Raw genomic sequence first — 12,908 nt, 5'->3', positions numbered from 1 at the left:
TTTATTCCATACCAGATTACTACCACTGTTTTACTTTTTCGTTCTCCTCATCCTGCCTCCGTGTCTTTCCTCTGCTACAGCAGTGGCCTCCAATCTGGTTTCTGGGCTTCTAACCTTGCTTGTCTCCCATTGTTTGTCTACACAGGGCTGTCATACACAGGTGCCCTATAAAAGACACTTGTGGAGAAGGTATATAGGAGCTGAAGTCTGACCTGAGCTCTGAGAGTCAAGCTATGAGCCTTGGACAGCGGTGGCATTTTTCTTTTTTTGTACTTTATCAGCCCCGAGGGTTGCCTTTCTGTTATTCATCCACCAATATGAGTCGTTATTACATAATTTGCACAAAGGAACTCTGTGTGCTAGCTGAGGCCCCACTTCTGCAGTACAGTCAGGACAAGCTTGCAAAAGATACCAGTTACATTAGCCTTTCTGTTCAGAAGGGTACTTCTTTGTCTTTCCAAAGCCTTTGAGGTAAAGTTCAAAGTCATTGAAGATACAGCTCGCAATGTGTTCTCATTATCTACTAATATGTAACAGAGAATTCCAAAGCACAGTGACTTGTGGTACGCAGAATAATGGACATTCCAAAAGATTCTCTAATCCCCGGAAACTGTGAATGTTACCTTACATGGTAAAAGGGACTTCACAGATGTGATTAAGATTGAGGACCATGAGATGGGGAGATGATCCTAATCACAAGAGTCCTTAAAAGTGGCAGAGGAAGCAGAAGAGTAGGTAAAGGGATGTGATGTGAGGACTTGACCCATCATTCATGGCTTTGAAGAACCAAGGAATGTAGCGGTCTTTAGAAGCCAGGAGTGGCCACTAGCTCAAGCCAGCAGAAAACAGAGACTTCAGTCATATGACCACAAAGAAACAAACTCTATAAACAGTGTGAAGCGGGAAATAGATTCTCCCTTAGAGCCTCCAGAAGGGCATGCAGGCTGCGAATACCTTGCTTCCAGCATGGTGAGACCATACCCATCACTTCTGACCTGAAAAATTCTAAGATAATAAATTTGTGTTTTTTAAAGCCACTAAGCTTGCTGTGATAGCAATAGAAATCCATTTTGTTATCTCTCTTGATTCTGTGGGTTCACTGGGCTCACCTGGGCAATTTTGCTCCGTGTGGTGTCAGCAAGAACTCCAGACCTCTGAGGACTTGACTGGGCTGAGCTCTCCAAGATGGCTTGCTCACATGACTGGTGGTGACAGTTAGTGTTTGTGACCTGCTAGGAGCTCTGTTGAGGCTGCTGTCCAGAGTGCCTGGCTGTGACCTTCCCATGTGGCTTGGACTTCTCACAGTACAGTGACTGGGTTCTGAGAGGGAGCTTTCCAGATTGAGCATTCCAAGAAACCCAGTCAGAAGCTGCCAGGGTTCTTATGACTCAGGCAGGCCTGGAACTGGCAAAGTGTCACTTCAATGAAGTTCTACTTGGTCAACCAAGATTCACTGTGGGAATGTGCTACACTAAGGTGTGATTACTGAGAGACCTGTTACACTGGGGTCAGTTCTGGGAGACTAGCTACCACACAAGGTAACTCTTTTTTCATCTGCAGCTTCATCTTAATCTTATTCCTCTTGGCCCATGCACCGTTGATGCTCTGCTCAGGCCTAATGGAACTAGGAACTAGGGATTTTCACACCTTTTCAGCTTTGCACGTGTTGATGCTTCATGGAGAGAATCTTCCCATGCCCTATAAAACTGACACAATTCCAACATGTGGGATTTCCCCCACACCACCAAGCAATTCTTTACACCAGCTGGGTGTCCTACAGTTCAACTCAGTTCTGACACTACCTAGCCAGAGGTAGCATCAGATTTTGCCACTTAAGGGCTCAGCTCCACAAGACTGCCCACAGACTCCAAACATGAGTCCAGGTCGTCAGCTGTGCATCTGATCGACTGACTAGAGATGGGAATTTTCACAGACTCCCCTCCTTGGGTTCAATTAATTTGCTAGAGCAGCTCACAGAACTCAGAGAAACATTTTATGTACTAGATTACTAGTTTATTGTAAGAGACTATCACTCAGGAACAGCTAGATGGAAGAGATGCAAAGGGCAAGGTATGGGTAAAGGGAGGATGGAATTTCCATGCCTTCTCTGAGCTGGTCACTGTCCCCACATCTGCAAGTGTTCACCAGCCCAGAAACTCTTCAAACCCTGTCCTTTTTGGTTTTTATGGAGGCTTCATTGTATAGGCACAATTCATTAAACGTAGGCCATCAGTAATTTAACTTAATCTCCAGCTCCTCTCCCTCCCAGGAGGTAGGAGGTGGGACTGAAAATTTCAACCCTCCAATCACACGGTTAGTGCCCCTGGCAACCTGTGCCCACCCTTAGGAGATCTCTGGGGCTTTCCCAAAGTCTCCTCATTAACATAACAAAAGGCACCTTTAGGGCTCTCTACAGTTAGGAAAGTCTCAGTGTTTTAGGAACTGCGTGCCAGAAGTGTGAGGAAGGCCAAATAATATTTATTATAAATCACAACGATCACATCTTCCTTACCCGCCTAATTATAGCTCATCTTTAAGACACATTTCCGCTATCATCTCCTCCAGTAAACCATCCCCATCTTAGGTTAGGTGCCCGTAATGATGATTTTCTCTACACAACATCCTGCCCTTACATCTATGGAAGAATATGAGTGTGTCTTAATTCTCACTGACTTACTTGTCTGTATTTTTAAAAAATCAGGCCATAAGCTCCTCAGAAGAGTGCATTTTGTACTCTCCGATTCCCCAGACGGACCTAGTATAGATGGCACAAAGAAGGGTCTCAGTAAATGTTGGCTGACAGAGTAGTAATTGAACAATTCTCTGCATATATTTATTACTTACCACAAAACGAAAATGTACCCAACATGACATTGTACAAATGTCCTGGTTTCAACCATGCACAAAATTATGTATGCATGAGGGTGGGAACTAAAAAGGAAGGGAAATGCCCATAATCAGTTGGAACTGTGGGTATCTTTTTATTTTTCTCTTTAATGTTCTAATATCATAACGCTACCACTGTTAAAATAAATGAAAATGTGTAGACATCTGGTTCCAAAGCGTCAACAGCCTTGTCACTTGCAGCACGGACCGCTGATTGGCTTAACCTGGTAGTTTCTTAGAAATGCAGACTCTCAGACCTCACCCCAGACCTACAGCATTAGAACCTGCATTTTAGCGAGACCCCCCCGCCCCCGTGATTTTGTATGCGTATGGAAGTTTGCGAAGAACACGACCCTCAATACAGTCCTTCACCCTTTCCTTTATTAAATTTACGGCCATTTGTTTAACAGACCTTTTTGCAAAGATTCCGAGGACAACACGATAAACCGAGCTTATTCACATCTCTGCCAGGGCTTTCTGCGTCTCCTGAGCTCGGTTCTATCAGCCCCTTCTAGCAATCTAGAGTGGGTAGTGGGCTGCGCACAGGGGAGTCGCCGCGCGGGTCGCGCCGCGCAGCACGGCAGGGCCGCCGGCCGCAGCCTCCAGGCCGGCGGCGCCGCATCTCCCCGCGCCGGGCACGGTGGCGCGCGCCTGTAATCCCAGCTTCCCGGGAGGCTGAGGTCGGCGGATCGTGGGTGCCCGGGGGTTCGGGACTACCGCGCTGTGTAGAGCGGGCGTCCGCACCGGGCCTGGCACCAACATGGGGCTCCCGGGGGAGCCCGGGGGTACCAGGTTGTCTAAGGAGGGGGGGACCCGGCCCAGGCCGGACACGGAGCAGGTCAAACTCCCCGTGTTGGGCGGCGGTGGGACCGCGCCTGCGAGCAGTGCCTGCAGTTCTGCCCGGACATCCGACGAGACCCGGTCTCTTTTGTTTAATCTTCCCTGGATTCTCTTTTTGAAGACTCGTTTTTCCCCAGCATTATTTTTGCACACAGCAGACCACCTAACTTCACGGAGTACACGGGGCGGCGTACATACTACTGTTAAAAGATAAACTGAGGCATATTAAAATTTTTAAGATTTTACTTGAGCAAAAATCGATTCCAATCGAGCAGCATCCAATCTAGCAGGTAGGAAGGAGTTCCGAGGAGCCCTACAAAATGAAAGACTTTAGTAGGCAGAAGGGAGCAGGAACAAGGAAGTTATACTAGGCAAAAAAGCAGGTTGGCTATTGCTAGGTTACTTTCCTTTAGGGGAGTGGCAGGAGTCTATCAGACAGATAACCTAACTAGTAGTGCTGATCAGGTGATTCCTGATTGAATGGTTTTAGATTACATTTCTAGGGGACAGAGGCCCTACTTAGGTCTAGGTTTGGTGACAATGAGGCTTAGCATAAATGACTCCATTTTGGGCCTGTCTTTTTTTTTTTTTTTTTTTAACACTAGTGTATACTTTATCTTTAGGTTTTGCACACAAAGGGTGTGCAAAAGGGTGGTGTAGTCAGTCCACACTGGAAGAAGCTCTTCTTAGTGACTTATTATCCTGGGGATTTCTCCACCCTGCAATCAGCCTTTCCCAAAACAGTAAGGCTGTACTGCATTTTGTAAATACTGCTGCATTATATTGCATTGCATGACAATTGTATAATCCAAGACAGATTTGCCACAGGTCTGAACTTCCAAGTTTTTTCAGGAACTTCTCACTCAAAAACCTGTACACAAATGTTCTTCCTGGATTGGACAAAAGACCTAAAGAGACATTTCACCAAAGCAGATATATGGATGGCAAATAAGCACATGGAGAGGTTTTCAACATCATTAGCCACTGAGGAAATGCAAATTACAACCACAATGAGATGTCACTGTATACCTACCAGAATGGCTAAACTAAAACTAGTAACAATGCCAAGTGTTGATGAGGCTATATACATTGCTAGTGGGAATGTAAAATGGTGCAGCCACTCTGGGAAACACTTTGACAGTTTCTTTAAAAACTAAACATGCAAGTACCATGCCACCCAGAAGTTGCACTCCTGGACATTCAACCCAGAGAAATGAAGACTGATGTTTATACAAAAACCTATCCTCAAATATTTATAGCAGATTTATTCATAATAGTAAAAAGCTGGAAACAACCCAAGTGTCCTTTAATGGGGAATGTTCAAACTGGTAAACTCATACCACAGAATAGTATTCAGTAATAAAAAGGAATGAACTATTGAAGCACTCAACAACCTGGATGAATTTCCAAAGAATTACAGTGAGTGCAAAAAGCCAATCCCAATAGGTTACATACTATATGTTTCCATTTATATAACATTGTTGAAATTACAAAATTATAGAAATGGACAACAGATTAGTGGTGGCCAGATGTTGGGGGGGGGGCAGGAGGAAAGTGGCTGTGGCTATAAAAGGGCAACATGAGGATCCTAGTGGTGATGGAAATGTTCTGTATCCTGACTTTATCAATATTAATACCCTGCTCCTGATATTGCATTATAGTTTTGCAAGATGTCACCATTGGGGGCAACTCAGTAAAGGGTACATGAGATATTTCTGTATTATTTCTTAAAATTGCAGGTGAATCTACAATTATGCATAATTTAAAAATTGAATTAAAAAAAGACAGAGGTCAGGACACTGAGACGCAGCCATTTCTAAAGAGTCCTTAGAAGTGGGGGAGAGGGAAGATGGAAACAGAACAGCTGGAGAGTACAGAGAAGAAAACGTCCAAGGAAGACCGATTCAGGAAGGATGAGTTGTCGTTTGTGTCCTGCACAGAATTAAGTTTAGGGCCAAAAAAAGAGACAAAGAATTAGAAACTTGGGAAGTTGATGGTAATGGTTTCCTAGGTTTGGAAGGCAGACCTCAGCTGACAAGCAACTGATGAGGCAAGGAAGTGGAGGCAAATACTGTTCCTGTAACAAGTTTGGTGGTGGCTGGAAGGAAAGATTCTGGGGAAGAAGCATGAGGGCTGGACAGGAGGGCATGTGTTCTCTTTTTTGTTGTCTGAAGATGGACATGCAGGCATTCTGTAGTTTGAGGAGAGGCGGGTAAGAGGGAGAATCAAAGACACGAGGGCAGAATGGAATTGGGAGAAGGGTCAAAAGCTCAGATGGAATATCTATTAGCCTTGGAAATGAGGGAAAATTTTCCTCTGAGTAGGAAGGAAGAGGTTGGGATATGTGAAGAACTACCAAATTAGGAGGTAGGGAAAAAGGGAGCTACAGGAATATCATGACTCTCTTCTCTCCTTCAAGGCTCAGGCTCAGTTTACCACGCACCCTGCACGCCGCCCCGCCACCGCCCTTCCAGCCAGGAGCCACCTCTTCAATTCAACTCAGATGACTTCATTTTCCAGGAATCTTTCCTTCAGTTCTCCTGCCGTGCCTCTCTCTTTCTCTTTAGAGTTGCATAGGAGTCCACTTAATAAATATTTATTGAAGGAACATGACGTCGAGAATAAAATGCAATTGGTATTCCTCATATTAAACTTCTCTTTTCCATATCTATCTGGATGACCTGTCTCCTCTGCATTAGAAGCTGGCAGAGAATAAGATTGGGGGAAAGGGAGATCATGAAGTAGAAATGAACAGGAGAAAGAGGAGTACTTTGGGGTCTCTTGACTTTGGCTTACGGTTGTTGGAATAATTCCATGGGAATGAAGAAGGGATAGGTTTGAAGAAAGAGGAATATAGCATGAGTGGAACAGAGCCCGAACCAAGAAAGAAGACACACACTAAATATTACAAAGAAGAAGGGAAAGTAGCTTTCCTTCTGCACGTTTGGATCTACCTCTTTTATTTTGTGAGATGTAGAAGCCCATCCCTAGGCTACTCTGACTGGAAGAATCGTTTTATTGCACAACCCTCTGTCTTCTTTTATGAATTTGAGAAAAGAGTTGCGTCATGTTTTGGTATGTTTTTGCTTGCAGTCTGTTCAATCAGCGTTTTAATGTAGCTTCGGAAAGAGTCACGCCGAAACCCGGTAATCGAACCACGAATCTCTATATCTCCAGCCTAACGCTCGCCCAGCTGAGCTACTTCGACTCCACCCACTACGTCTTCAAATAATGTCTTATGACTTTATCCTCTGTCTTTTTATTCACTAAATATAAAGAATTTGATAAGCATCATCATAAACACTTTGAGGGAACCAAAGATAAATTTAAAAACGGTTTTCATCCTCGAATGGCTCACCAATTTATGAGGAGAAAGATAAGAAGACAGTTGCAAATTAATGTCATAAGAACTGCCGTAACGACTTAGTTAAATCTACAATTTATTCCTGAGTAAATCCACACGTCTGGAGCAGGGAAGGAGACTCTATGCAGCTACGTGGCCCCGATTACTCCTTCTTGGGCGTTGCCACATCTTCCCCTTGTCCAGATTTTATTGGTTGGTGCGGAACAGGAGGTTCATGTATAAAACGAATGGGATCTTGCATTGCCTTATTGAATATTCAGAAAAGGAGTGACGCATGCATACGTATGGCGCATTAGCTTTGTAGCCTTATTTTGAAAACCTTTCATTATCTTCCCTGGTGGTCTAGTGGTTAGGATTCGGCGCTCTCACCGCCGCGGCCCGGGTTCGATTCCCGGTCAGGGAAAGTGTTTTTTCCTCTCGGCTTTCGCGAAACCAAGGGGGAAACTTGTAAATAAGACTAAAAGTTGAAGTGTATACAAGTTTAATTTTCAGATGAGGCATTTTCTGCCTAGAAACTCTGCAACGTTTTTGATATTCAACCGCAAAATCACAAATGACGTAAATTTCAGTTATTTACAAAATTTTGTTAATGAGCACGCTACCTGACATTGACCAAAAAGCTCGCCACTATCCTGAATGCTTCAAAATTTTAATTATTCAGTTGGATGGTCCAGTGAGCAGGAAATTTTGGAGGCAACTGATTAGCTTTAGGAGTTGGTTGAGATTAGCATAACACTTTGTAAAGAGAGTTACGAATGAAGATGAGACGGAAGAAATCGGGAAGTTATTTCCTGGAAGTTTGCCTTGGCTGGTTGTGGGCGAGTTTCTGAATTCCCGAAAGCGGCTGGAATTGTGAAACCCACTCTCTCCGACGGGTTTTCTAGTTTCACTGATCCAGCTGGGAGAAGGGGGATTGGCGTAGAAATACTGACACGGTAACTTAATCTTGGATCAAGGCGGTCTCCGGACTGCCTGATCTCCCCAGCGCCTCCACCTGTTTTCCGCTATGAATTTACAATCTGTCTGGGGTTTTCTAAGAGAGGAAATAGGGGAAGGCCATATTATTAACGGAAAACTGCTGTCAAAAAACTAAGAAACAGGCAAACGATGTATTCAGCATCTCTGAATGCGCACCTGAGAAATTTACTGACAGCTACTTGAGAAAAAGCAGATTCTGTTATCCTTCTGACTTTTGACAAGGTTTGATGCCTTTGTGCTAATTCGCTCCTGTCTGACAGTATTGGGGCACGAATCTTTGTTACTTAGTTTGTCTAAATAGCAGCCACAGAAGTATTGCTTATTATTTCCTTCTCATTTCTTATAAAAGTTCAATGCACATATGAATTCTCCACAAGCTTCCAAACAAAGATCATGGTGACCCTGATCTTACTCTACCAACAGATGGGGACACGATGTTTTTATGATCATGTTAAATGAAGCAGTAATACTCTTTTTCTAACTAATTGCACATTCCCTGCTCTCCCCCAACCCCCATATATAAATTCACAAATTCCAAAACCTCTTTGAGATGGGACACTCCTTTGTCATCTTGCCAATACTCTTCTTGAGTTAATACACTTTGACACCTATGTAAGATCAATTTGTCTAAGAAATTTTGTTTTGCCATAAGTATAAAAGTAGTATAGTTTGTCAGATTTCTGTATATACTGAAGATGTTCTGTTTCTTTCTGCTTAGTGTTTCACAGGAAATCAACCTTATAGGGCTGATGGCAATCACTCCTGAACAACATCCTCTTTTAATGATGTCATATTTTGTCTCCTCTATATGCAGCAAGAATCCTTTGCTTCATTTAGTTTTATATGTCTGTTTTTAGGGAGGAGTCTGGGTAGAACCCCTGAATGTGTTTAATCGTCTTCTAAATTTTAAGACTTTCCTACATAAACCTAATTGGATTAGAGACAAAGGATTCTTCTTCGAAAGTGATGTGACTTCTTTTTTTATTCTTCTGTTATGAGCTATTACTTATTCTCCATGGGGGGGGGAAATCTCTAATCTGTATTTTAGCACAGTAGGTTCTGTGCTCATGATACTGCTACCTAATTACTTGTCAACTCAGAGAGAAAATGGCAAAAATATAACAAAACCAAAATCCACATAAGTACAAGAGGAAAGAGGGAGAACTTGAATGACTATAAGAAAAAGGACAACAGTTGGGGGTCAGTAAATCAATCTTAAGGGCCAAGGTAGGTTTGCACTACACTAGTCCCTATGGAAGATGAAAAATGAGCAAGGCACGCTCCTATCTCTCAATTAACATCCCTAAACCCCAGTTTTCCCATCTGTAAAAGGGGAATAAAAAATCTACTGTATAGGGCTTCCCTGGAGGCGCAGTGGTTGAGAGTCCGCCTGCCCATGCGGGGAACACGGGTTCGGGCCCCCGTCCGGAAAAATCCCACATGTCGTGGAGCGGCTCGGCTCGTGAGCCACGGCCGCTGAGCCTGCGCGTCCAGAGCCTGTGCTCCGCAACGGGAGAGGCCACAACAGTGAGAGACACGCGTACCGCAGAAAAAAAAAATCTACCTCATAGATTTGTTATGGGGAGTAATGCGCAAAAAGTGCTCAGCCATACTATATCCTAATCCATGTGATTTTATTATTTTTTTATTACATTTGTGGTGCTTAGGCTGAGTGGAGGAGACAGATATTGCGAACAAGTTTTCCATTGGGGAGAAAGAGTAATCTGCTAAGAAAAAAAAGTGTGGAAAATCACGGTGGTGTGTGTGTGTGTGTGTGTGAGAGAGAGAGAGAGACAGAGACAGAGACAGAGACAGAGAGACAGAGAGAGGGAGAGAGATTCGGAGGCAGGGTGGAGAACTGACTTATTTGAAGTGGGCTTTGAAGAATGAGAAAGGTTTCTGTGAGGGAATGAGGAGGAGACCGGCATTCCAGGACAAGGGATCAGGGGAAGCAAAGCGAGGAATTGTGAAAGCTCCTGGATCGTTCAGGACTTTGAAATCCGAACTCTTTGAATTCTGAACTAAAATTTGGAAATTCTCTGCTGCTGATGGGATGGCATACGTTTTCAATGTCAAGCTTTCTGGCCATACCCGGTGAAGCTAGAACTACACTTCTGTATATGTTCCGATGGCAACTGCTGACAAGTCCACCTCCTAAAGGTGCAGAGTTGCTTCCCAGACATTTTCTCAAGTCGGTCGGTCCTGAGGAACTAATTTTAAATGCTTTCCCATCAATTTAGTCTCTAAAGAGAAGGTCATCAGAGTTCCCTGTTCGACTTCCAGGAACCTGTGAGGGTGGTTCCAAATCTCACTCTGACGCCCGGCCTACCCAACTGTCGGACTGAAGCTGTGGGTTCCCTAAGACTGAACTAGAACCAGCGAGAGAGGCAGTCCTCCCCGCTTCCTAGAGAGTACACACTGAGCTGACAGTTGGATAGAGGGTACTAGAAAGTGCCTCTCCAGGGAACAGGAAGAGGGATATATTTGTATACCGTTTAGATTCTTTGTTCTGTGTGGCGTAGGCCTTTAGTCCTTGCAGGGATTGTCACCTGAGGAGCACGGTTGGGCTCATTATTTCTCGGAATGTTAGAATCATAGATCCGGAAACCGTCAGGTAGCGGCAGCTGACGGGGGCCTCACCACCATCACCCGGACCGGACCGTGGGGGCTTTGGGAGAAGCCCTCCTCTTCTTTTCATTCTCCTTCTCCTCTTTCTCCTTTCTTCCACTTTTCACCCCTGGCTCCTTCAGGAATCTGTGTCTTCTCTCCGGGAGCGGGCCTGTGGGGTGGGGAAGGGGGTTGCAGGTGCAATCCCGACCCCAGCCGCCCTCCACCCAAACTTTTCCTTGTTAGGCTTCTCGCCAGGTTTGTCTCACTCCAGCCCCCGCATTCCTCCGCGTATTCGTAAATTCCTCCAAGCAGGCCTTTCCAGAACTAAGTTAGCTCCTTCAACCAAGTGCGAACCCAGCCCTCCTTCATTCACAACACTGAGTTGTAATGACTAGATGAATGTTTGCCTTCCCTGGTAGCTCTGAGGGTGAGGACAGCAATGGTCAGGTGTTTCTGCTGAATATCCAGTGCACAGCTTAGTGCCCAGGTACCCAGTAGGCACTTGGTCAATACTTGTTGAATGAATGAGTGGGCTCCTGATGCCCACTCCTTGATATAGTCACTGTATCTCAATTTATTTCTTCATTTTTCTGTTTCCCCCCTCTTGGTTTATCATGTAGGAATGTGAGCACTAGAATGAGAAAATTGGTCTCTGAATTGATGCCTTCGATGGATCAAGATGACGCGGATGAAGCATTGAACCAGTTAGCACCTAGCGGGAGGGTACCATTCTGTGTCTCTGAGGGTTAAAGTTGTCACAAAGTGGTCAGTTTCCATCAAACTCTGTCCATCTTGCCCTCAGAGATCCAGAACTGGTGGGAGTACATAGTCTTATAGTGGGGAGGAGACTGCTGTTGTGAGGAACTGAGAGAGAGAACCAGGGAGAGGGCTCAGAATGACACAGCGGGTGAGAAAAGAGGCTCCTAGCTTGGGATATATGGAGAAACTGGGGAAAGTGAGGCTTTAGCAAGCGTAGGGGTAACTGTGTTGCTTTTACTCTCTTGAGAATCCTTTTTCTTAGTGATTTTCCTAAGGTAATCTCCTTAGGAAATAACACTGGTAATTGCTAAAGTATTGCAGCTAAGGATAATGAGATACTACTAAATCAATTTTTTACTTTTTATTTTCTTAGAAAGAGAAGGCCATTGAAGACAAAGCAGAGAGAGAGAGATTCGTAGATGCCTACTTTGAAGATTGGAGAGATGTGGCCACAAACCAAGGAATGCCAGCAGCCACCTGAAGTTGAAAGAGTCAAGGAAACAGATTTTCCCCTAGAGTCTCCAGAGGAAGGTTGGCTCTGAGGACACCTTGATTTGGGAGGTGATACAGATTGGACTTCTGGCCTCCAGAATTGTGAGAGAATAAATTTCTGTTGTTTTAAGTCACACAGTTTGTGCTAATTTGTTACAGTAGGCACAGGAAATGAACACCCATGCACTATGCAATAAACTCCATATGAGCAACTCTAGTATAGGAATTTGTAAGAAAGCCTAGTTTTCATTGGAATAGTGGATAAATACACTATCAGCATTGACTTTCTTGGAGATGAATGCCAAAACAAACAGAAACTCCAGAGTTAGCTAACTTTTTCTATCGAGATATTATTTTTGACATAATCTGCACAATGTGTTCTTGTTTTATGACACCCTTGTCTGAGCCAAAACTTTTAGGTCAGGGAGACCCACGCCCCACCGTCTGCCCTAAGACAGCAACTTTATCAATGTATTGCATTATGTTATGACGGCAACTATGTATATATATTTTGCCATTTCAAATGAGTTGGTTTAATTCCAGGTGGAACAGAATTCAGGGTAGAACAAAGACTTAAGAACACACTTTGGCAGGATTCTGGGCTGGGTTTATGCAGATTTCATAGCTAAGGCAGCAATGGCTGAGAAGAACGAAAGACAAGATGAGCCACTGTATGATTTTTTTTTTTTTACAAAAGTTTATTCTTAAATGTACAGTAGGTTCCAAGACAACGCTTCATTCTAGCTAAAGGTGGCAACAGATGTTATGGCAGGGAATCCAGATGTTTAAACAGGAATGGAATTAAGGATCATCATAGCCTCAGACACAAGGAACAGCTTACTTTCTGCCAGGCTTCTTAATTCCACCTGTGGCCAGGGGGGCCTCTCCCTTCGCTTTTAGCTCCTCGAGTTTCTTCTGCTCCTCCTCTTGTTTCTGCTTGAATGCCTTATTTTCCTCGTACACCTCCTTAGCTTGCTTC

General features: G+C 44.2%; 1 long non-coding RNA gene and 1 other non-coding gene across 2 annotated transcripts; both read left to right on the top strand.

The window, feature by feature from the left end:
* Positions 1-7,421: 7,421 nt before the first annotated feature.
* Positions 7,422-7,493, top strand: TRNAE-CUC (transfer RNA glutamic acid (anticodon CUC)). Its single transcript has one exon. It is a non-coding gene; the product is annotated as a tRNA-Glu (tRNA).
* Positions 7,494-10,489: 2,996 nt separating this feature from the next.
* Positions 10,490-12,063, top strand: LOC117198880 (uncharacterized). Its single transcript, XR_004480142.2, has 2 exons — positions 10,490-10,682; positions 11,811-12,063. It is a non-coding gene; the product is annotated as an uncharacterized LOC117198880 (long non-coding RNA).
* The last annotated feature ends 845 nt before the right edge of the window (positions 12,064-12,908 follow it).

Source organism: Orcinus orca, chromosome 10 (genome assembly GCF_937001465.1).
Source record: "Orcinus orca chromosome 10, mOrcOrc1.1, whole genome shotgun sequence".
Taxonomy (NCBI): Eukaryota; Metazoa; Chordata; class Mammalia; order Artiodactyla; family Delphinidae; genus Orcinus; species Orcinus orca.
The sequence above is the reverse complement of the archived record's forward strand: the minus strand, read 5'-3'. Positions and strand labels throughout refer to the sequence as shown.